The 25,986-nt window shown below is 35.8% G+C and overlaps 1 protein-coding gene across 2 annotated transcripts in view; it reads right to left on the reverse strand.

Annotated features, from left to right (window-relative positions):
- LOC123534419 (phosphorylase b kinase gamma catalytic chain, skeletal muscle/heart isoform-like) overlaps window positions 1–25,986 on the reverse strand; it is a 98,814-nt gene that overhangs the window by 67,275 nt on the left and 5,553 nt on the right. For both annotated transcript variants that reach the window (XM_045316661.2, XM_045316660.2), the window contains exon 2: window positions 2,248–2,306. The gene's annotated coding sequence lies outside the window, so the exon portion shown is untranslated. The remainder of the gene's footprint in view (window positions 1–2,247; window positions 2,307–25,986) is intronic.

The raw sequence follows: 25,986 nt of genomic DNA on the forward strand, positions 1-25,986 counted from the left end.
CTGTTTGAATGGACAAGGCTAAATTCGCAGTTTTCGTGTTATTCAAGGGCCATAGGTCAAGGGTGCCTGAGGCAATTCGGGTGGTTATCGAACTGGGCCAAGATATTATGCCCACAAACATTGTCACCAAGTTTGGTGAAGATCGGATGAAAACTGTTGTCAAGGCTAAATTCGCTGTTTTTCGGGTAATTCAAGGGCCATCATCCGAGAGTGCCTGGGGCGATTTGGGTGGTTATCAAACTTGGCCGAGATATTATGCCCACAAACATTGTCAGCAAGTTTAGTGAAGATCGGATAAAAACTGTTCGACTTATATGAGAATGGACATACATTTGGACGCTGCCGCTACCCGCACGCCAAAGCTGTTCACATAATACGCCCCGCTCTTTCAAAGACGGGCGTATAATAAGGGACATCTACTCTGTAAATCCTATCATTCTATGAAGATTGAAGGTACTGGGTCAAATGGTTCTCACTGTAATAAATTACTGTATTGATTTGAAACTGTTTTCCATGTTCTGGTCCCTGTGACCTTGACCTTTGATCAAGTGACCAAAAGATCAATAGCCGTCATCTGCTCTACATGTCCAATCATCCTATGAAGTTTCAACATTCTGGGTCAAGTGGTTCTCAAGTTATTGATTAGAACGGTTTTCCATGTTCAGGCCCCTGTGACCTTGACCTTTGATCTAGTAATTTCAAAAATAATAAAGGTCATTTACTCTGTAAGCCCTATCATCCTATGAAGTTGGAAGGTTCTAGGTCATATGGTTCTCCAGTTATTGATCGAAAATAAAGTGTGAAAGATGGATGACCTATGTGACCTTGACCTGATGGAGCAACCCCAAAAACAAAAGGGGTCATCTACTCTTAAGTCCTATCACCCTATGAAGTTTGAAGGTTCTAGCTCAAATGGTTCTCAAGTTACTGATCGGAAATGGATTTCTATGTTCTGGCCCCTGTGACCTTGACCTTTAATAGAGTGACCCTAAAATCAATAGGGGTCATCTACTCTGCATATCCAATCATCTTATGAAGTTTCAACATTCTGGGTCAAGTGGTTCACAAGTTATTGATCAGAAATGGTTTTCCATGTTCAGGCCCCTGTGACCTTGACCTTTATCAAAGTGACCCCAAAATCATTAAGGATCATCAACTCTGCATGTACATTCATCCTATGAAGTTTCAACATTCTGGGTCAAGTGGTTCTCAAGTTATTGATCAGAAATGGTTTTCCATGTTCAGGCCCCTGTGGCCTTAACCTTTAATGGAGTGACCTTAAAAAACAATAGGGGTCATCTACTCTGTAAGTCCTATCACTCTATGAAGTTTAAAGGTTCTAGGTAAAATGGTTCTCAAGTTACTGATTGGAAAAGGATTTCCATGTTCTGGCCCCTTTGACCTTGATCTTTAATAGTGAATCAAAAATCAAAAGGGGTTATCTACTATGCATGTCCAATCATCCTATAAAGTTTTAACATTCTGGGTCAACTGGTTCTCAAATTATTGATCGGAAATGTTTTTCCATGTTCAGGCCCCTGTGACCTTGACCTTTAACAGAATGAACCCAAAATCAATAGGAATCATCCGCTCTGCATGTCCAATCATCAAATGAAGTTTCAACATTCTGGGTCAAGTGGTTCTCAAGTTATTGATCGGAAATGGTTTTCCATGTTCAGGCTCCTGTGACCTTGACCTTTGATGGAGTGATCCCAAAACAAAAGGGGTCGTCGTCTCCATAAGCCCTGCCATCCTATTAGGTTTGAAGGTTTTAGGTCAAATGGTTCTCCAGTTATTGATCGGAAATAAGTGTGACGGATGGACGTATGGATAGACGGACAGGGCAAAAACAGTATGTCTCCCCCAGTGGCAGTGGGGGAAGACATTATGACTGTACAGTATATACAATTGTTACTTCAAGATAGAAAACCGTCTAAATTTCTGCTAGTCACTGACTTTGAATAGCTTGTACATATCTGTTGTAAGTTTGATTCCTTAATTACAGACTTTTTCATTATGGAAAATATCAGGCTAGCTTGTGTTTAAAATCTGACATTTTCTGGTTATCTCCACACTAAGCACAACAGTAAACTGCAATGGGTACATTTGGACTGGCACAAATATTAAGTTTCTCGGATTTAATACTATCATACTTGAGTCTCAAGTTTATCACTTTACTCATTTTTATGAAGTGTTTTGTCAAACATAGTGTCATCTTCAGCAGAGCTGCAGAACTAAAACATTTACCTGTTTGTGTGTTTTACTGCATCCTACACTTGATTCTCATGTTTTCCAGAGGAAGTTGCCTGGAATAAAAAAAGAACATATTTGAAACTTAACATTCAAGTTAATGTAATGTGAGGATTCGACAAATGATTTCATGCTCATTCAAGAAATTTTTTTTCAGCTATATTTGCTGAAATATTCAGAAACAATTAAGAACTAGAATGTGTCTGTAGGACACAGGGTGTGCCCCCCACTGGTACATTTGTCACAAATAAGGGTCAATAATTCAAATGTTTGCAGTCTTAATCGGGTATAGCCTCAACAAACATTTTATGAAAAGGATTCATTATTCTAGCCATATACTTTTAGAGCTATGAGCATCACAAACAAAAAATCCACTATTTTGGCTATTTCAAGGGCCATAATTCTGTAATAACGGATTTTCCTCTATTTCATCACTTTATTTTGTGGCTACCTCCCGTCTGCGGCCAGCGGCCACCGAAATTGCCTCCCGACCGCCAAATTTGACCCCTTTCAGCGGCCACGTTTCTTCCATAAACCAATCATATTTAGGCAATTATCGCCGAAGATACCCGATTTTTTAGAAACGTGTGACTGCTAAGTTTCGCGTGACTTCATCACAAGAAAGACGAAATGACATGAGCTACTTAATTAAACTGATAACCAAAGGTGTGATCCCCTTTTATTACGATTAAATGGCCAGTAACTATCGGCAATTAGCGTGACACCTCGTGTCAATTTTGTTGTTCACAGTAAAGAAAATACTCGATATCTAATTAGTAGGATAATATTTGTGATTTTTTTTTATATTTCTAACATCAAAATACTATTAAATTTATACAAAATTCATTTGCTTGAAAGAAAAATAAAAAAACACTCGATCTTTTAAGCAACGTAACGGTAATCATAGTTTTTAGCGTAGACAGTAAGCGCGGAGAGTAGCTTCCCTTACCAAAATGGCGAAAGTTGTAAACAAACTTGTTTTGAAGTTGGAAAATTGTCTGTAACAATTATTGTTGTAGAAAAAAACACTCGGGAGTTTTAGATTGCTAAGAAGACCATTCGTTATGCGAAGGCAAATGCACGTCAATGTATCCTGGTAAAATACTAATAGAAAACCGAAAGAAAAATGGGCCTCACGGCTAAATTGGTCATACGTCCGAAAAATACATATACTGGCTGCACCTCCGATCAGCTGTCATCTGGCTTAAGCGGCCAAATTGTCTGCTTCCCCTGGCTGGCTGCTTAAGACAGGTTAGACTGTATATCAGATACATTTTGAGCTAGGCGTGTCACAAGGTGAAAATGTGCATTTTTGACTATTTCAGGGGCCATAACTCTGAAAATGGGGGGGGGGGGCGGAGCCAGACGAAAAATAGGTGCCCAAGTTCGTATCATGATAAAGACTCATCAATTTATATCAAATACTTTTCGAGCAAGGCGCGTCACGAACTTCGGACGGACGGACGGACGTCTGCCCATACTATTCATGTATTAGGTGGTCATTCCATTGTTTGAAAACAATAGAATGACCACTTAAGGAACAAAAGAATTAAGTGGTTATGGAATGAATACAAAGGAAGGATTTCTTTTGTCCTAGGCCACACCTCCTACCACCTAAGGTACCAATCGTGTGCTCGGACGGACGCACGCACGCACGCACGGACAAGACCAAATCTATATGGGGTGGGGGGGCACAACTATTCAGCCATACTTGCTGGAACATTCAGGAAAGCTGAGATATTGATTCAGAAATATTCAGAGATATGTCTGGCACAATTCAGTACAAATTAAGACTTGCTGAAAACTGTCTTAAAAATGTGAAAATTCAGATTTACTCTGTCATATCTTCTGAAATAATCTGACAAGCTCAAATGTCCATTCAGAAATAATAGCAAATAGTCAGTCATGTTCTGATTAAATCAGCTTAACTTTAGAATAAATTCAGACTGGCAAAAAGCCTGTGGCTCTCCTTACTGTTAATTTTAATCATGAAAAGTTAATCATTTCTATGTCAAACTGCCAAGTAACTTAGCCAAATTCTTGGCTTCATTAAATATGCTTATATTGGCCACTTAGCATTTATTCAAACTAACAGATAAAAAATGTAACTACCACTATTATTTTGCAAATGACTGCCTCACAGAGCAGTCTGCCTACAGGATGCTACTTGCCTTAACTGTCAACGCTTACAAAGCAGCCATTTTGTATAAAAGAGCTGGTCATTTTACACTGCTGACAGAGGACACCCCATTGCCGAGTAAAAAAAAACCCTTCCTTTAACAAATAAAATCTAATATAGTAAATGGGTGCTGGATTTATTTTTTTGTCCTGAAATGTCTCAGTAGGTGTGTTTTCATATTATATACATATATACTATATAAGGGATATGATAGAAGTGCATAAACCGGTCAGAAACCTAAGATCACAGGACACGCTGTCACTGGTTATGCCAACAAGAGCTGTCAGTGGACAGCGCGCTCGACTATCCTCAGTGCTTGATAGTATAATATAAGCAATCAGTAAAACTTTAACATTACAATAAGCATATTCTAAGTCGAAAAGGGGCCATAATTCAGTCAAAATGGCTTGACAGAGTTGCCTCCTCCTTTTTACAGACTGGAGTCATGATGGTAAATAGGTATGCAAAATATGAAAGCAATATCTCAATGGACTTTGAAAATATTTGGGGTGGTACGCAAACTTTAACATTTATTCTAAGTCGAAAAGGGGCCATAATTTAGTCAAAATGCTTGATAGAGTTGCCTCCTCCTTTTTACAGACTGGGGTCATGATGGTAAACAAGTATGCAAAATATGAAAGCAATATCTCAATGGACTTTGAAAATATTTGGGGTGGTACGCAAATTTTAACATTTATTCTAAGTCGAAAAGGGGCCATAATTCAGTCAAAATGCTTGATAGAGTTGCCTCCTTCTTTTCACAGACTGGGGTCATGATGGTAAACAAGTATGCAACATATGAAAGCAATATCTCAATGGACTTTGAAAATATTTGGGTTGGTAAGCAAACTAACATTTATTCTAAGTCGAAAAGGGGCCATAATTCAGTCAAAATTCTTGATAGAGTTACCTCCTCCTTTTTACAGACTGGGGTCATGATGGTAAACAAGTATGCAAAATATGAAAGCAATATCTCAATGGACTTTGAAAATATTTGGGGTGGTACACAAACTTTAACATTTGTGTGACGCTCACGCTAACGCTCACGCTCACGCCGAAGCCGGGGCGAGTAGGATATTCTTCGAATAGTCGAGCTAAAAACTAAAACCGTGATGTATGGCAATCGCAGCTTTTCGTTCACTACTCCCAAGCTTTGACACCCTTCCAATCAAGATGTGGGAAGCTCACACGCTTTCAAAAGCCTGCTAAAAACCCACCTCTTTGTACAACATTTCGTTAACTGACCAATACATTTTTTTCTTTTCATAACACAGCGTAGAACAGTTTTTTATCCTAGTGTCACTAAATATTTCTAAATAATATGTATATATGTTAATTATATACATGTTTTACATTCATGAATTTTGTTAATGTAAAATGCATTTTTTTGTTTGTGTTGAATGAGTATTTGTTTGTATTGTTTGCAGTTTATTCTGTAAAGCACTTTTAAATGTGTACATGTGCATTAAAAGAGTGATATAAATGTGGTATAATATTATATAATATATATTGCATCACTATTCATTTAACAAATGCGCCAAAAGCACGTTCAATCTCTGGTATGTCAGAAACATCAGGATTCTATCTAATACAATAATTGACTGCAAAAACATGCCCTGCATCAGTCCTACATACTAGTAACCTTTGTACTTATTGTGCTGTTATTATTACAGGTGTCTGGAACTCATAATTCAGAATGTAGGCATACCAGTTAATTTCCCTAACTTCAACTCTTTTGTTGTCGGTTTTCACAACATTCTAATTGTCATTCCCTTGCCGTATCTCCATTTTTGCACTCCTAAAACAATTTTCATCAAAAGATTTCCAGGCATACAAAGAAGCAACAACTGCAAAAGATATTTTCCAACCAGAAGGGTTTTTCCAAGTTGTTTCTTTTAAAAACAGTACCACAAGAAAGACCTCATTACATTACATTGTCTGCTCTTGTCAAATATTGATTACTGCAATCTGATCTATGCACAATTTATCGATAGAAGTCACATTCAAAACACATGTATCTGCTCATTGACAGTTACTGTCTACAAAATGTACAAATTTAATTAACATATATACAAATGTACTAACAGAAATCTTACAGTTATGTTATGTGGATTATAACTAATAGCTTTTACTAATTCCTGCTTAGTGCAGTCTGCAGAGCAGAAGTAATGTCAATCTATAATAAGTATAACTGTCATGGCAAAATCCTGTCTGACAGTCGGACCTGTCCGACAAAAAAAAGCTAGGTCTGGACTCTGACTTGGAGGGTCAGGGCGTCGGACCGTATATATCTGATACAGTATAGAGCGGGTCCATTTTTAATACCACGGAAACATTTTTGACAATGCAGTTTTCTTATGCACCTGTTCTTTTTCACTACTTCGCCAAAACATCCCTTTATGAAATGTTTTCTGTTAGACAAGTTTCCATGCGGTCAGACGGGTTATCCTGGGTCATTTAACCAAATGTCAAGACAAATCTTGAAACTCTTTTGCTATGACTGGTATAAAGCCATTTTTCAAAAGTTCATACATGGCATATTTTTCACAAAATATTATCAATCACTTGTTTACACTTATCAACATATTCTGTATTGTTTGCTTCACTGAAACCATCTATACTTCGAATTTTAAACCGTTCATATATTCTTGAATGACTGTACTAGAAATGTACCCGAAAAAACAAATTCTAGTGTTTCAGTTTGTGTATGGAAGATTTTATGCATCTACTTTAAAGTTTCCCTGAAATTCAAGAATGCTGAAAGTGTTGTACAAGGTATAGGAAAAACGGAAGAAAAAAAAAGAAACCATCTGCTTCCAGATTCAAACTCCGGACCTCCCAAATGGAAACCTATACTCTACTAACTGAGCTAATGAGCTTTGACTCATGAATAGGTGAAAAATATGTGTGTGTGTTCGGGTTTAACGTCTTTTTCAACAATTTTTCAGTCATATAAACGACGGTAGGTGAAAAACGAGTTTTGAGTTTTAAAACTATCTTCCAATGTTTCAAAGCTATATCTGTAACAATTCTTTTTGAAAAACGTCATATTTATGAATTTTCAAAGCTGATGCCTTCAAGGTCAAGGTCACTAGGGGACCAGGACTCACCACGGGGTGCAAAATGAAATTTGAACCCTCCTTAAGGCTTTAAAGCAATATATGTAACGGTTTTGAGAAACTGCCATTTTCGTGAATTTTCACAGGCATAAAAAATGCTAATATTTTCAAGGTCACTTGGGGGGCCAGGACTCACCATGGGGTTCTAAAATGAGTTTCTGAACCTTCCTACAAGGTTTCAAAGCTATATATGTAATGAGTTTTGAGAAATTGTCATATTTGTGAATTTTCAAAGGCGTCAAAAAATTTCTAACAAGAGCACTGCCTTGCAGGTGCTGACGCTCATCTGATTTTTTGTATAATAGAAAAATTGTCCTACCCATGATTTTCTAAGTCAAAAAGGGCCATAATTCTTCCAAAAAGCAGGATGGAGTTATGTTTCTTGGTGTACAGAGTTAGCTTATGATGGTGAACAACTGTTGCAAGTTTCAAAGCAATAGCTTTGATAGTTTAGGAGAACAATTTACCTAAACATAAAACTTAACCAATAAATCTGATATTTTCTAAGTCTAAAAGGGGCCATAATTCTTGCAAAAAGCAGGACAGAGTTATGTTTCTTGCTGTACATGGTCAGCTTATGATGGTGAACAAGTGTTGCAAGTTTTAAAGCAATAGCTTTGATAGTTTATGAGAAAAGCTGCCCTAAACATAAAATTTAACCAAGAAATCTGATTTTGTAAGTCAAAAAGGGGCAATAATTCTTGACAAAAAGCAGGATGGAGTTATGTTTCTTGATGTACAGGGTCAGCTTATGATGGTGAACAAGTGTTGCAAGTTTCAAAGTAATAGCTTTGATAGTTTAGGAGAAAAGTTTACCTAAACATAAAACTTAACCAAGAAATCTGATATTTTCTAAGTCCAAAAGGGGCCATAATTCTTGCAAAAAGCAGGATGGAGTTATGTTTCTTGCTGTACAGGGTCAGATATTGATGGTGAACAAGTGTTGCAAGTTTCAAAGTAATAGCTTTGATAGTTTAGGAGAAAAGTTTACCTAAACATAAAACTTAACCAGGCAACGCAAAAATCAGATAAGCTAAACATTACTAATTTCTTCAAGGTCAAGGTCACTAGGGGGACTGGACTCGCCAGAGGGGTGTAAAATTAGTTTCTAAACAAGAGGCTTATTTCATTCGCAGAATGTATTTTCAGTAAAATAAGACAAATTTCATGTTAAATTTCGTGTGTTTATGGCAAAGATAAAACTAAACTAGAAGTGTTTACTGTGCGACGCTGTCAAGAAAGCGATCCAGAAAGTGTTAGTGGATTCAATCTGGCGCCGTTTCACTACAAATCACCCAATTTACCGTTCATATTTTGACAGCTTATATAAGTAGTTTGCGATGATATATCGGTTTCAATAGGTTGAAAATCTAGAAAGTATAGTCTTGTGCGCGACACATCGTTTCATGATGGTGAACATTTGTGCCAAGTTATTTCAGAATCCCTTTATGCATAAAGAAGTTATGGCACGGACACGAAAAATAGACCCTGTTTTACCTTTAAGTGTCACATTAAAGAGAAAAGGAAAACAATAAGACGGGAATTAACTACATATTGCCGATGTTTGTATGTAAAGTTTGAAAGAGGTAGGTGTAATAGTAATACAGTTATTCAAGTAATTGCACGATCAAATTTATGAAGACACACATACAAACAGACCGGACAGACAGACCGCATGGTGACTTTTATATACCACCAGCCGATATTTTATAAATAAGTCAGTTGCAAACAGGCATACAGTCTCTTTTACGAAAGTCGCAAACATTTGTACAGTACTCAAGCAAACATGCATACAGTCAGGAATTCACACCGAATCTTCTTTCGTTGGCGGTTATAAACAAATTGAAGATTTTAGCAATGATTTTATTTGATTTTACCAAACTAGTATAATTGTTTCTTTATCCATGGAATAGTGGGATTTACATGTAGATCATTCTTTAAGCAAGAAAATATGTACTTTTGACGCCGACAATGCACAATTTATGGACAAAATCAGTGATCAGTCGAGTTCTTTTGCTATAATTTTACCTGTAATCAGACTAACAGATTATATACATAAAAAACAAATCATGTCCAGCTTCCAATTAAATTTAAATATACTTACCATCAAAGCATATCAGTCACTTTAAAATGGTGTTTTTTCAACTTTTAGCTGTCTGTTTATTGTTTTGATCACTCGCAACAGGAAGAGGGGGAATATAGTCGTTTATAGGGTGTGACTTTCTATATTGAAATTCACATATCTACCATTGAACATTGCAATGCACCGATCTCTTCGCTTTGATAATATCAATTACTTTTGATGCACATGGTATAGAGATAGTACCTAAGTTTTTCGAATCATAGGTATGAAGTTAAAAAGCTTTGAAATGAAGACAAATGTCCATATATTTCTCAAAAATAGATATATTGACAATATTTTAAGCAAAAACGTAGAGTTATGAGCATTTAATATTTTCATGTAAAAGAAAATTTTGTGATCAAGGAAATGTAACTCTTCTTGAACCTGGAGAGCAGAAACATCAAAGGGACATAATATAGCGAATATTTTCTTCTTGGGTGCATTAACATTCAACTGTGATCTGGAATTCTAAATAATGATCCATGATACTGTATGCTAAAAATGTAAAACAACTGGAACAGTCCTTTAACAGCAAAAAGATGCTGTAGCAGAATGAAAATTGTTAAGCTGTAACTGGGACTGGAACCCAGGACCTCTCACATCTGAGGCAGACACTCTACCACTTCCCTATAACAGCAGTAGCTATAGCTAGGCAGTTTAAGTGCACCGATTACATTTCGTGAACTGGAACAGTTTTGTGACAATAACACATAATCGGCGTACTCCGGATTATCGGCGTATTCGCTTTTCTACCTAACGGCAATTTTCGTGTAAAGAAAAAATATAATCTAATGCTATAAACGTTTTAATCGGTCAAAACTACCCAAATTTCTCTGACGTGTTTTTAGAGTATGAACTTACTAACTGGTAGTACCAGTGAAATATAACTTACTCTCAATCTTATATATTTGCCTTTTTAGCAGCTGGCGAATGGCAAAGACAGTGGGCTTTGTCCAAATATAAGCAATTACTTTACCAGTTTCGAGGGAATATCAATTGATAGGAAATTACAGTTACAAACTAAATACCTTTCTGCAACACAAGGAGTTATTAGCATTCACTGTCAATCAATATTATGACTAAGATCGACGACCATTCATTCATTCAAATAATTTACAGACCGAGTCCGTTGTTTACAAGTTTCAAGTTTCAAGTTTATTTTCTTATGTTTGGCCCATATGGGCATCAACTTTTACAATGTTCATGAAAGGCATGAAATACAATGCTAAAAGTAGTCAGTCTACCATAAAGCACATTATACAATGTAAAACAGCTTCATACTTTCTTATACAGTATAATGAGATGAAGTATCATTATAGAATCTTACCCAGTGACAGGTAAAGCATATGATACAATGTAAAACAGCCTTAAACTTATTAATATTGTGAAAATTTTTAATCGTAACCGGTGCTCATGTAAAAACCACTTTTTCTGAAAAATCGAAGAATGCGAAGAGCTATGGTACGGTCTCTACATGGTACTGTTAAGTGCGGCACACAATAATATTACCGATAATCCATTATAGTTACGTACATAATAATACCTACATAAAACATTCTTCTTTATGTACAATATTAGTCATGCTGTCCGTGTATGTGTGTGTCTGCGTGTGTGTATGTGTGTGTTTGTGTACGTGCGCGTGAGCGTGCGTCTGTGTGTTTGTAAACGCTGCCAACTAGGTAATTTCGTATGAATACACACCAACGTACCGGGGATAGGCCACGAACCGGGAAATTCTCCAGTTTAATCTAACAATACCATGTTAATCCTTACCTTGAAATTAGTCATCTCTCGAAATTTGAGCCTATTCTGAGCGATAGAAATTTATTCCCCAGTAGGTAGGTTCTAGTCATACACATATCTCACACACAGAGAATTTTATCAAAATGTGTATCCTTCGCCATTTTCCGCAGTTCCCCGTTTAACCTGTATACAACTCGTAGTACATCCACACCAAGGTTTAAATTATTATCACTGATTTAACTATGTTTTCGACATTTTAAGCTTACTGGTGAAATAAAAAAAAAAGTTGATTATTAATTAGTTACCAACTTAAGGTATTCTCGCATTTCACAAGATGATGTTATATATCTATATGTTTCAAAATACCTTGTCCGGCTTATTTAATTGTTTCACCATTTCGCTTTTATTGCTTTGTTAATAAAATGATTAGATAATTGAAATATTTAATTGTGAGTATTATAATATTCAGGGGCATTACTCAAAATATACAGTTTATTTTTTATCTATCAATGTATACAGATTACAAACTTTCAGCTTCACCTACTAATATGAATTGCCTCTTTCTGGAAATATCTGTCGTTATTAGATCTACAATGAAATTCTTCAAGCTGTTAACACAGTTCGTGCAATATGTTAACAGATGACACCACTGCATTACAATTATGTTATAAAATACAAAGTATGTTACAGTCAGCGTTTTATACTTTTAAGCGTGCAAAAAACAATGCTCTTCATTTAAGAAACACAGAAATATTTGATAGTTACCTCGACCAATGACACTGCCAGTTTCAGGGTTACATTCGTCCATGACGTTTTTGGTTATTATTTTGGTCTCCCAAAAGTAAGAAAAAAAAGATACTAATACCTCTCAAATTCCTGTGCTGCATTTGAAACAGCAATTTTATGTCATTGCCTCCTACGGATGTTTATACATGTATAATCAGCTGTCAACTTGTTATGCAATTATCTACGTATGTTTAAGAGTAGTAAATATTAAAAAGCCGAGATAGTTTAATACAGTTTTATTTTATTAAGTATTTGTCAAATTTAGAGACCACATTTATCACAACATTAGTACATTATCTGATTGATTTTATCTACTACACATCCAAGAAAATGACACAAGGATCTGACTCCAGTACATTCTTAAAACTGTTTAAACACTTGGATATTCTAAAGCCTAGATCATAGCTAACTCGTGCATTTACCTTAACACGGGAATTTCATGCTATTTTTGCGCGTTTTTTGTTTAGCGTTGGAAATTCATGATACAAAATTGTTTCAGCAAAGCATAGGCTATAAAGTGTGTTATACATGTCCGAAATAATTGTAGTTTACGGCGGTTCAAATAAAATGATAATGCTGCGGCTGCACGGGTTTAGGATCATTTGGCAAAAAATATAAAAACCGTGAGACATCAACTAAACACATGGGAATCACAGTAAAACAATTCTCATGCAAAAAAAATAATAAAATTTGATGTTCACATAACGGACAGATATATCCTGCAGAAAAATTGTCCCCAGATTCTGCAACCTGAAGCACACTATTTTAAAACTTAAATCATGAATTTGCTATATTTTAATAAGCGTCTTATCTTTATAAACTGTCGCTTTTAGCATTATAAAAGTTATGAAGGTACTTCCGCCATCTTGAATTTAGTGTGACCTTCATTTGAAGTGTGAAAATATAGTGAACAAAAGCTTTCAAATGCAGCTGTTCCAGAATACAAAAACAGCTCAGTTTTCAAGACCTGAACTAAAAGTAGCTGTATAAAAAGTAAAACTAAAATTTGGAAATAAATAAAGAAGATATTTTACCTGTATTTTTCCAAATTTTTGGTTAGATTTATAAATCCTTTCAAAATACTTTATTAAAAATTCATGAATGGCAAAAGTTAGTTCAAAGTTTCAATTAGTGCATAGGAGAATTGTCTTACTGAATAGAACTAAACTTATTACAAAATCTGTTTTCAAACCTGACCACCTCATGTATTAAAACTAAAATAAATCTGTACATATTGCTATTTTCAGCATACATAAAAGTAGTGCAATGTGCGGACAATGATTTTTATACGTATGGTGTACCAAACTGCCTAAAATTGTAAGACAAGTCTCAGACTTAATGTGAACAAGATTTGGCAACGATCCGAAATTCTTTTCAAGGATTGTCAAGTATAAGAAAGGTTTAATTTATTACAGTGGAATTTATGTACTTACGCGCTGCTTATCTCACGGAAAATTTGGTGGAAATTGAATTTTCGGCACTTCCTGCGGTAACTACCGAAATTACTTAACGTAACTTTCTCACTCATACGTGATTGTATATTTATAAATTATAAAAACAATCGAAATATTTGCTTTATCACGATATATGCAAATATTTTTAGACAATCTTGAAACATTAGGCCACAATATTTCCGCATACTGGTCCGGGACAAGTTCGATGTGTATAGTGAGTCCTTATTAGATGTTTCATGCGTCGTAAACTAACCAATTTTGATCTATCGACTTTTTAAACAATATGAGAATAATGCAGCATGTTTTTGAAAACACAGTGAGAATAAATCGCAGAAAAAATGTCGGCCAAATATGTTAGGAGGTAATACAAATTGTATACAGTTGTAGATAACTACGAAACATTTTACAAAATGCAATCAGTTGAACTTCTCACGCGAAAACCTAATGATTAAAATCAGCAATATCTTAAAAGTAACTTTTCTGCATCTTGGTTCTTCGTTAAACAATGATATTTTTTCACATTTTCATAGATTTAAACTGATAATAAATGTGCATTGAAATTCCGGCATAGAAATGGACATTGACTTTACATTACTGCGGTGTTGACAGCAGAAACAGCGGTCCAGTACTAAGACTGTCTACGAAACCAAGGATAACGAGTTCTTTATCTGAAAATTACGAACATTGGGATCAGTGTTCAGTATACACTTGAAAATGATAGACTTGCTATTTGCCGAGTGCACACTTGTTTTCTATCGTCGTTAATATAAAGTAGACTAGTAAATATTCGTACACATGCATAATTTCATAAACACTTCTTTAATGTATGTTCTCTGAAATAACAAATAACTGGCTCAACTGAGACACCATAATTTAAAGTAAATTCAGTTTATTCACCACGAGGTTCAAAATGCACGGGAGTCTCGTGATAATACATGCCTTTAATTTCACATGGTTGAAGTGTAAACAAATAGTTAAATTTGCTTCGTTTTATTTCTCACGGAAAAGATCGGACGGTTTTTTATATTGGAATAATCATAGAACATCTATGCATTTAAAGTTGAAAGTTGATTGTTTTCTACAGGACGTAAAACTGAAACAATTAAGCACTTTTACTTTTTCAGCAATGTTCCTCAGGTGAACTTTGACATTGTTTAGGAAGAGAAATCAGTTTTGTGTCATCTTGAAATGCGTTGTTCGGCTGAAACGTATAGTTCCCGGAAAATATCTAAAATGGTTTATTTTGGGGATTTTTGTTTTATTTATAAATTCAACACAATGTGTAATATTTCCAGTTTTTGAAAATGATTGAAATTCAACTTTATTTTAGAAAAGTTTCGATCTTTCAGTAATATTTTGTCAGCGGATGCTTACAATTTTCAAGTGAAACGGCTTTCTTGTCCAAGGGAGGTGTGTAAAGCGAAAAACTATCATTACACATTGCGTTTATTCTTTAAATGTGAAGGATCGGTAACAGATTAAGGAGATCGGACAGTGAAAAACTATACTAAATGGATATCTCTAACCATGAATAAGGAGACATACATATTTCAGTAAGGAATCTCAGGTAAAAGAACAATCATATATTTTATTCCTTGAAATAAACATGGCGGCGAAATATTTTAGAAAAACTGTGCACGTGTTTTGCGCATTAGAATGTTTAACGACAATTTCTTGAAAAAGTAACGCTCGTATGCACTATTTTGGTATTTCTTTGATTTGAAAATAAATGTTTTATAACAATTTAGGTTGCATACGATACCGAAATTTTGCACCAAAAATGTTCACTCATTTTCTTCCAAAGCACTGTGGAGATAGGGTTCAACGTAGCTTCCATGCTCGCAAGTTTACCTACAGATATATCTTTTCAATTTTTATCATATATTTTTTGTGTCCTTGCATTTCGAAAGCTGTTTCGAGGGTTCTGATTTTTCACATGGATTTCTAATTTTAATTTGCGGAAATACCTTAAAGCAGCATGCCTCCAGATTTGGCTAAAATAATCTTTCTTTCAAATTGAAGTTTGGTCATATTATGAACATTAGAATATGAATTTTTGTTTCTAACATATTTTAAAAGTTCCAAATCAAGAAATAAAAGACGACCGCGTCGGGAATCGAACCCCGGACCGCCGCGGCAATAAAGACATTTTCCCGTCGTCGTAACCAATAGCGCTATAGCTGAAGTGGTAAGTAATGATTTCTTAATATAGATATTTATAATGGAGACAGTTTACCTGGAGTAAAAGCGTGACAAACGCTTTTCGATTTTCATCCCAAAAAGTAGTAAAAACAGCAAATCTCATGTGTTTCCGTAACATAAAGTTTGTCAGTAATTAAGTTTTAAAGCTTTCTTAAGAAATATAGCATTTTTTTCAAGATATCTAAAAAAATATTCATTTTTTTTTTGTCGAATGATCTGGAGGCATGCTGCTCAAAGTTGTTACACAAAAACGGAAGTTTCAGCTTGCTGAGATCAATGATTTATCTATGGTGGCTGATTTCTGCCATTTCGCGTTTTCGCCCCGCGACCCCGCCAAGCAAAAACACGAGAATTAACAAGTTAAAATGGCGGGGGCGCGGGGCGAAAACTCGTTATTTAGCGGGGGCGCGGAGCGAAAACACGATAATTAGCGGGGTCGCGGGGCGAAAAGTCGACATTTAGTAACTCTCATGACGCGGGCGCGGTGCGAAAACTCGACGTTTGAAGAGCGCTAATTATCGTGTTTTCGCCCCGCGCCCTCGCCAATTTAGTTACTAAATCTCGACTTTTCGCCCCGCGACTCCGACAATTAGCGAGTTTTCGTCCCGCGCCCCCGCCACTGTAATGATTAAATTTCGCTTTTCTCCCCGCGAGCTCGCTAATTAGCGGTTTGTCGCCCCGCGACCCCGCCATTTTATTTCTCTAATTTCGACCTTTCGCAGCACGACTTTTTGCATTTTCGTTTTGTAAGTGTTATGCATTGCTATTATCTATGTGGCTGATTTGTGCCATTTCGACTTTTCGCACCGCGATCTCGCCGAGCGAAAACACGAGGATTAAGATGGTTAAAATGCCGGGGGCGCGGGGCGAAAGCTCGCTGTTTAGCGGGGTCGCGGGACGAAAAGTCGAGATTTAGTAACTGGAATGTCGAGGGCGCGGTGCGAAAAGACGAAGTTTAAGCAGCGCTAATTATCGCGTTTTCGCCCCGCGCCCCCGACATACCAGTTACTAAATCTCGCCCCGTGCCCCGCTAAACAGCGGGTTTTCGCTCCGTGCCCCCGCTAAATAGCGAGTTTTTGCTCCGCGGTTTACAACATCTTGATGACGTCATCATTACACATCGATATGACGGGAGAGGGATGCATAGACAGGACATAGACATAGGTGGATTTTAGAAAGGTAGGCATTCTACGTAATTTATTTATTTATTTTAGAGAAAATAAGGAAAATATAGCAAACTTCAAGATTTAATATCCTGTACAGTATAGTGTATCGTACGCTTTGAAGTAACTGTAACAATTTACATGACTATTTTTTCATTGTGTTGACCTAGATCTACATATCAAAGAAAGTTCTAGACTAAAGATCTATAGTCAGTTTCTTGTTTGTGTTTTCAGATCAGTATGGGCGATATTCTAGACGAAATTGGACTGGGAGACGTTAAAGAAATCTTTAGATGATAAAACAAAACCGGAACTATTACGTTGTTTTCGTGTTTGTAACGTCATGACGTACTTCCTGTTTATTGACGTAAAGTTCCCGCGCTTTGTTAATACGCTACTACATTGTATAAGAAAAAAGTGCTATAAAAATTATTTGTTTGAGTTTATTTTTACTATTATTTATTGAATATAGCATTGCAAGAAAAAGATTCAATCACTGTAGGTAGGTGCAGATGGAAATATCCGGCTCTCGGGTAACTGTTTAAGCCGTAACTCGGCAAGAGCCTCGTTACCGCCAAAAACAGTTACCCTCCAGCCGAATATCCTCATCTGCACCTACCACCAGTGAAAGAATCTTATATGTACCTTACCTGATCGTAGTGCCATGACGTCGATTCAAAATTGTTATAATCTCGCTGTAAGTGTACCCGGCGAAAAAATATTCTCGTATTAACTCGTCTCCTTCAAATAAGTTAAGGAGCATTTTGATAGGGAAAGTATACTTCCGCACAACATCTTCCTAAAAACTCTGATCAGATACTTGTACAACAGCTATATTTCAGGAAAACATTGCTGTAAACTTAGAAAAGAAATGGAGAAACCTAGTGCAGGTTTACAAATAACGTATATACATGTAAAATTTGTTTACAAAAGTTATACAATAATATATAAGTACTTCTATTACGTTGCAGGCCCATAGGAAGCATTTGGAGGTGGGTGCGGCACAACCTATGTTTTCATAATCACTGACGCAGGGGGCACATCTATGTCCCACCCCTGTTCCTACGCTCCTGTATGTCTTTGTCGAAATGCACCAATTGATGTACAGTGTATTTATGAAAAGAACATCAATACGGGAATTGCTATAAAAATAGCCTCTAGTTTCTACCCGTAATGACTGTTCTCTGTATTTGAAGAAACTGCACTTATTTCACTTAATCTGTATCAATTAAAAATTATACATATTCAAAATAAGCGTAAGATAGTCCTGTACTGTAAGGTCCATAAATAAATCGTGCCGTATCAGGCCTATTGGTAATACGGTCAACACTGTCATCCATTTTACGAACTTTTTGAAACAGACTATAGAATCTAATACACATAATCAACTAAACTTTAAAAGCAAACAAACATAAACAAGTACCGACTATATTTTAAAAAAAACAATAACAAGCATTTACTTTGAATGACTAAAACAGAGGATACTTTCCGTGACCGCACTGCTGGCATTCAAAGATGTGTAACATCCATCCGACATATTGAAAACACAATCTTGTAAACCCCTACATATGCTAATTCACATACCGGAAAACGAAAACTCGTTATTTAGCGGGGTCGCGAGGCGAAATGTAGATTTAAACCTTAAACAGGCGGGGGCGCGGAGCGAAAACCCGCTGTTTAGCGGGGGCGCGGGGCGAGATTTAGTAACTGGTATGTCGGGGGCGCGGGGCGAAAACACGATAATTAGCGCTGCTTAAACTTCGTCTTTTCGCACCGCGCCCTCGACATTCCAGTTACTAAATCTCGACTTTTCGTCCCGCGACCCCGCTAAACAGCGAGCTTTCGCCCCGCACCCCCGCCAATTTAACCATCTTAATCCTCGTGTTTTCGCTCGGCGAGATCGCGGTGCGAAAAGTCGAAATGGCACAAATCAGCCACATAGATAATAGCAATGCGTAACACTTACAAAATGAAAATGCAAAAAGTCGTGCTGCGAAAGGTCGAAATTAGAGAAATAAAATGGCGGGGTCGCGGGGCGACAAACCGCTAATTAGCGAGCTCGCGGGGCGAAAGGCGAAATTTAATCATTACAGTGGCGGGGGCGCGGGACGAAAACTCGCTAATTGTCGGAGTCGCGGGGCGAAAAGTCGAGATTTAGTAACTAAATTGGCGAGGGCGCGGGGCGAAAACACGATAATTAGCGCTCTTCAAACGTCGAGTTTTCGCAACGCGCCCACGCCATCAGAGTTACTAAATGTCGACTTTTCGCCCCGCGACCCCGCTAATTATCGTGTTTTCGCTCCGCGCCCCCGCTGAATAGCGAGTTTTCGCCCCGCGCCCCCGCCATTTTAACTTGTTAATTCTCGTGTTTTCGCTTGGCGGGGTCGCGGGGCGAAAACGCGAAACGGCAGAAATCGACAGTGTATTTATGAAAAGAACATCAATACGGGAATTGCTATAAAAATAGCCTCTAGTTTCTACCCGTAATGACTGTTCTCTGTATTTGAAGAAACTGCACTTATTTCACTTAATCTATATCAATTAAAAATTATACATATTCAAAATAAGCGTAAGACAGTCCTGTACTGTAAGCTCTATAAATATATCGTTCCTATCATTCAACAATAAGTATGAGTATGTACATGATAATTTCTTCAACTTCAGGTCCGTTGAAGCTTAATTTGACCAAAACAACGTTTTAAGAAATTTTGTTTGATGGATGGGTTGGGGACGACCTCACTCACCTGCTTATCAGTTTTGTTCATTCAGTGATATATCACACCGTACGTTTATTGCGGTAGCATTTTTTGTGGTATTTTGGGGAAATAAAGAGCGAAAATTATTGATGATTGAACCGACAGTGCTGGTGAAATAGAAACAATCACAGTATTCTACAGATGAGTTCCCAAGGTATTAGAAAATACAATATGTAATGCATCGTATGAATTCACAACTTTTTATACATGTACTAATCGTTTGATTGAAATTTGAAAACAGAGAAATTCTATTGCCATAGAAGGATTTTATTGAATATAAAGTTTTCAAATACATAACGATATTATTCGTTGTTACATATATGTTTATTTCATACTTCTCTCATGTAGCTGACCAACACAAAATAAGACATTTCCCTATTCGGTGACACATTAACGTAGTATTTATTATGGGTGCAAGTACATTTATCTTTAGTTTTGACAGTGGCATACATATGATTTTCTGGTATTAGTAGCATTGAGGGAAACACAAATATATAATAATCATAAAAATACTTACGATATAAACGTTTTGATTTAAAACAACAATATCATGAATTTAAAATACCTATGACTGATTTCATTTTAATCTACCTTGATCGGAATGATTTGTACACGAGCATTCCGATTCTTCATGTACATTGTTTTGAAAGAGTACTGATAAACTTTGCGGTAAATTCAGCTGTTGCTTCAGTTTTCATTCCCCTACCTTTGTAGTGTTTTACTTTATATACATTTTCGTGATCGAAACTCCAGATTGTTTTGTTTGCAATTAAATCATGTTCAAATTATAAAGGAAAAATCGTCACAAAATTGGGAAAAAGACTTTCCGAGTGCGGGATTCGAACAAACGACCCTCACAAATTCTGAAAGATTAACTATGTAAAGTCAACGTTTTACTGAAACCTGGTTTTCTAAAAAAAGGATAAAAACAACACCTTTATATGGGTAAATAGTTTGGAAACAAAATAACTATGACTGGAAATGCTGTAAACTTTGTTTAAGTCTTTTTTTTAATATTGATTGCTATTTTCCCAAGCAAGAAATAACGATTTTCATGCAAAAGTCAGGGACTGTGTATCATTGCGGAGTTTGAATTAAGATTCCCCGAATTTTAATTCCTGTTTCCACATATCGAACCTAAAATTTTACTTTGCATTTAAATAAGCGCAAAATTCTTTTCTTAGAAAATCAAGTTTTCGTTAACCTATTATCGGAGAGAAAAGCGCTAATAAAAATGTATGCTTTGTTTCTGCCATTCTTCCTGATTTAGAGGCATGTGTTTGCCTCAGTTCTATCTTATTCAAATTAATTACCTACTACTATTGTTTTCGTCTTAAGCATGAGTCATGAGTTGATATCCTACTCTGGGAGCGTCATTTTTACCAATTTGTAATGCCTTATCTTTTTGAAACTTATCATGATTAAATTGCAAACGGTACTATAGTTAATGTTGACAAATCATGATAATGTGTACAATGTATATAAAATAAAACACAGTTGAAATGTAGGAACACAACAACTGAAAAATATACTGAATATTACGCCGATTGGGAGATTATCCAAATAAGTTGTCTGTGTTTTTGTTGTATGCATGATTTCGTTAATCCGAATGGTTTTTATAGGAACCACTAATATGTTTGACTGTTAATTCTGTCTTTTGAACGATTAGAATCGAAGGAAGAATAAATTGTATGCGTAGCACAGATTCCAGGGCGGATCCAGGGGTAAGGGCATTTTTTGTCGCTCGCTACGCTTGCATAGGTAATTCATCTTTTGTTCTGGGTGAAAATATAAATATGTATTTTTTCTCGCACGCTATGCCCGCATGGGTAATTTGTCTTTTGTCTGGGTGAAAACAATGCATTTTTTCTCGCTTGCTACGCTTGCACAATAAAAATCCGACAAAGTTTGCATGAGCTCCTATAAAGCTCTTTACCATTTTACGTTAATAGCCCTTAGTAACCCCTCCCCATAAAAATCCTCAGAAATCGGGCTTAGAAATTCCATTCCGAGAAACTTATGCAATAATAAGTCTGACGAGTGATTAAAACATGGACTATAAGTAGGATGTTATTTGGGTTGATTTTATCATAGAACCTTTTTACTGTCCTTTTTCAATACCAAAATAAAGTACCTGAGAACGCCAAGAATGCACCAGATTGATCCATTGTTTTCAAAATTTCCCCGTGTGTGTGTGTGAGGTGGGTCGGGGGTTGTGAGGTGAGGGCATGCCCGCGGACCCTCCTAGTTGCTTTACTATAAATATTGTGCCCCCCCCCCCCACCCCCCTTACACCAAATCCTGTATCCGACCCTGAGATTTGTGAATGCCTAATTAAAATTTTTAGTTAAAACATAAAGAAGGAACTATAACATACAATATTACTTAAGGTATTGTACCCCTAATAGTAATGTTTAAAAAATGGCATTTGCTTGGTATATTCTTAAAGTTGACCATGTTTCGAACTGTGTTGCAAATTTTAAACTTTTACCATGCCGTTTTTTTGTAAATTTTGTATAATTTATGGTATTTCCTCAAGCTCGAGTAGAGACAAATTTCAATGTGATGGCCACTATCTGAAACGTTTGCAGAGAATTCATTACAGCATTAATTTTGATAAAAGAAACATCAAACTATTGATAAACAATTATAAAACACAAAATAAAACTGTAAATATCCTTTTTTCTAGGGTGCTTCAAGTAAACAGATTTAATTAGACAGAATTCTAACTCCAACATTGAAAAATTAAGGTCGAATCCTATGGGTATGTTCTGAATTCTGCTCACTTCATTCGAAAATAACCTTGGGGCAGGAGTAAAACCTACCGCATGTAACTCCATATTTTTAAAGATGTCTAACTCTACCCCTCCTGATTCAGAGGTAAATTCACTTTGAACAGCAAAAAATTGTGTATAAAATGAAATTTTTTCACTTTTATACAATAAATCCATAATAAGTCTTGAAAGAAGTAAAAACTTACTAGAAAAAAGGAAAATATGAAGAAAAAAATTTGGTCCCAGTAGGGCTTGAACCTACGCCCCCCCCCCCCCCCACCCCCCAATGAAAATTACCGTCGAAGTAGGTTTATGGTATACGGTGCCCCTAAAGTGACATGTTACACACTTTTTTTCCAATTAGGTAATGTGACACTTTTTTTATTTCGTTTAAACGAAATCATTTCGTTTAAACGAAATAGTTATTTCGTTTAAACGAAATAATCATTTCGTTTAAACGAAATAATCATTTCGTTTAAACGAAATAAGTTATTTCGTTTAAACGAAATCATTTATTTCGTTTAAACGAAATCATTTCGTTTAAACGAAATAAAAAAAGTGTCACATTATTATTTCGTTTAAACGAAATGAAAAGTGTCACATTATTATTTCGTTTAAACGAAATGATTTCGTTTAAACGAAATAACTATTTCGTTTAAACGAAATAACTATTTCGTTTAAACGAAATAACTATTTCGTTTAAACGAAATGATTTCGTTTAAACGAAATAACTTATTTCGTTTAAACGAAATAAGTTATTTCGTTTAAACGATTTCGTTTAAACGAAATAAAAAAGTGTCACATTACCTAATTGGAAAAAAAAGTGTGTAACATGTCACTTTAGGGGCACCGTAATGGTAGGAATTTAATACTCTTCAAAAAGGAGGTACTCTATTACAGGTCCAATACCTTAATATCGAAGTTCAACAGTTGCTGTAGGCAATGGAAAGTGATTTAAGGTACTGGACCCGTAATAGAGTACCTTTTTTCTTTTGAAGAGTATTCAATTCCTACCAAATATTTTTTCCCATATTTTCCCTTTTTTCTAGTAAGTTTTTACTTCTTTCAAGACTTATTATGGATGTATTGTACAAAAGTGGAAAATTTTCATTTTATAAGCGATTTCTTGCTGTTCAAAGTGAATTGACCTCTGAATCAGGAGGGGTAGAGTTAGACATCTTTAAAAATACTGGGTTACACGCGGTAAAGGTTCTCTATTTTGCCTTCATTCTTTAGATTATATATTGTGGAAGAAATGCAGGTAGGTTTTACTTCTGCCCTAATGTTATTTTTGAATGAAGTGAGCAAAATACAAAACAGACTCACATGATTCGACCTTAATTTTTCAATGTTGGAGTTAGAATTCTGCCTCATTAAATCTGTTTACTTGATGCGCCCTAGAAAAAATGATATTTACAGTTTTATTTTGTGTTTTATAATTATTTAACAACAGTTTGATGTTTCTTTTATCAAATTTGGACCATGTATGATTAGACACAGTTTTAGCCCCCAAATTTCGAAGAAAATGAGAGTAAAAATACATCTCAATGATATAGATTATTTGAAAGATAAAGGATTAATCTTGCATTTTTTGAAGAAAAAATGTATCAGTTTTGCGTTAAAAGTCATGATCAATGATCTAGCTTCATGTCATCAACACAGATTTTGTACATTTTTAGATATTTTCATGCACTAAGGTGCGCTCGTAGTAAATTTTGAACAAATACGGTATTTTGTCGGAACATTTTTACTCTAAAAATAGCCATATAAAGGGACGAAACTCTTGCTTTACTTGAAGAGCTTGGCGTAAAGGTAAGTAAAACATGTTGTGACGTCATGCGGAAGTGATTTCGTTTGAAACTGGGTCGCGTGCGATCAAAAACCAGGTCAGTAGGTCTAAAAATAGAAAAACCTTGTGACCTCTCTAGAGTCCATACGTTTCAATGGATCTTCATGAAAATTGGTCAGAATGTTCACTTTGATGATATCTAGTTAAAGTTCAAAACGAGGTCACGTGCCATCAAAAACTAGGTCAGTGGGTCAAATAATAGAAAAACCTTGTGACCTCTCTAGAGGCGATATTTTTCATGGGATCTGTATGAAAGTTGGTCTGAATATTCATCTTGATGATATCTATGTCAAGTTCGAAACTGGGTCAACTGCGGTCAAAAACTAGGTCAGTAGGTCTACGTCGTCCGTGTGTCCATGCGTAAACTTTTGCTTGTGACCACTCCAGTTTAAGATCCAGCCTTGAAATTTGGATGACATGTACAGTTTTGCATACCAATCTTTAACCTGTCTTTCAGTGACCATAAATGTGACCTACTGATCTACTTTCTAATATTTTAGAATCAGTTTGCCATTTGAACATGTGATTCATTATACTCAGGTGAGCGATTCAGGGACATCATGACCCTCTTGTTTTCTTTCTTTGTTGCTTCATAATTAATTAACAAACAAAAGAAAGTCCTTATTTATATTTTGTATGCAATAAATCTGGAAAACTGTTTAATGGATTTACTAAATTAGAAAGGCAGCGCTTTTGATAAGCTATACCCTACCGCCTCTTAACACATTACTATGGCAGGTGTCCTTGAAAGCTTGGTTGATTGAGCAAAATAATTTTAATGAAAACATAACGCCTTCGCAGAACTCAAATATTTACTTAAATTCCCAAATAACTGAGGCAGAAACAGTGAAATGTATTAAACATCTGAGTAATGGTAAAGCATCAAGTCCATCAGACAATATTAGAAATTAATATATTAAGAGGACGAAAGATATTCTGTTATCTATCTATGTTAAGCTGTTTAACTGTGTGCTAGACAAAGGCTTCATTCCAAATGCATGGCTAGAAGGAACAATAATCCCAATCTTTAAAAATAAAGGTCAGACAAATGACCCAAACAATTATCGCCCAATTACAATTTTAAGCTGTTTAGGAAAGTTATTTACATCAATATTAACAACAGGTTAACAAAATATCTTGAGGACAATAATATTTTACATGAAAATCAAGCCGGTTTTAGGAAAGGTTACTCGTGTGCGAACCATATATTTACATTGTATCCTCTAATTGAAATACAATGTACTTAAAAAGAAAAAGCAAAAACTTTTTTGTGCTTTTGTAGATTTTTCTCAAGCATTTGATAAGGTATGGCGAGTCAGTCTCTCGCATAAATTGTTACAAAATTCTATAGATGGAAAGTTTTTTGAAGTTATTAATAACATGTACAAAAATATAAAATCAAGTATCTCATATAATGGATCTTTCTCAGACTCGTTCATTTCCGACATTGGGGTAAGACAGGGTGAAAATTTGTCCCCTGTATTATTTTCCATGTACTTAAACGACCTTCAAACTTACTTACAGAATAGTGGATCTGTTGGAGTAGAGCTACTTGATTCCCAAGATCTAACATTATGGCTTAAACTTCT

Source organism: Mercenaria mercenaria, chromosome 12, assembly GCF_021730395.1.
Source record: "Mercenaria mercenaria strain notata chromosome 12, MADL_Memer_1, whole genome shotgun sequence".
In the NCBI taxonomy this organism is placed as follows: Eukaryota; Metazoa; Mollusca; class Bivalvia; order Venerida; family Veneridae; genus Mercenaria; species Mercenaria mercenaria.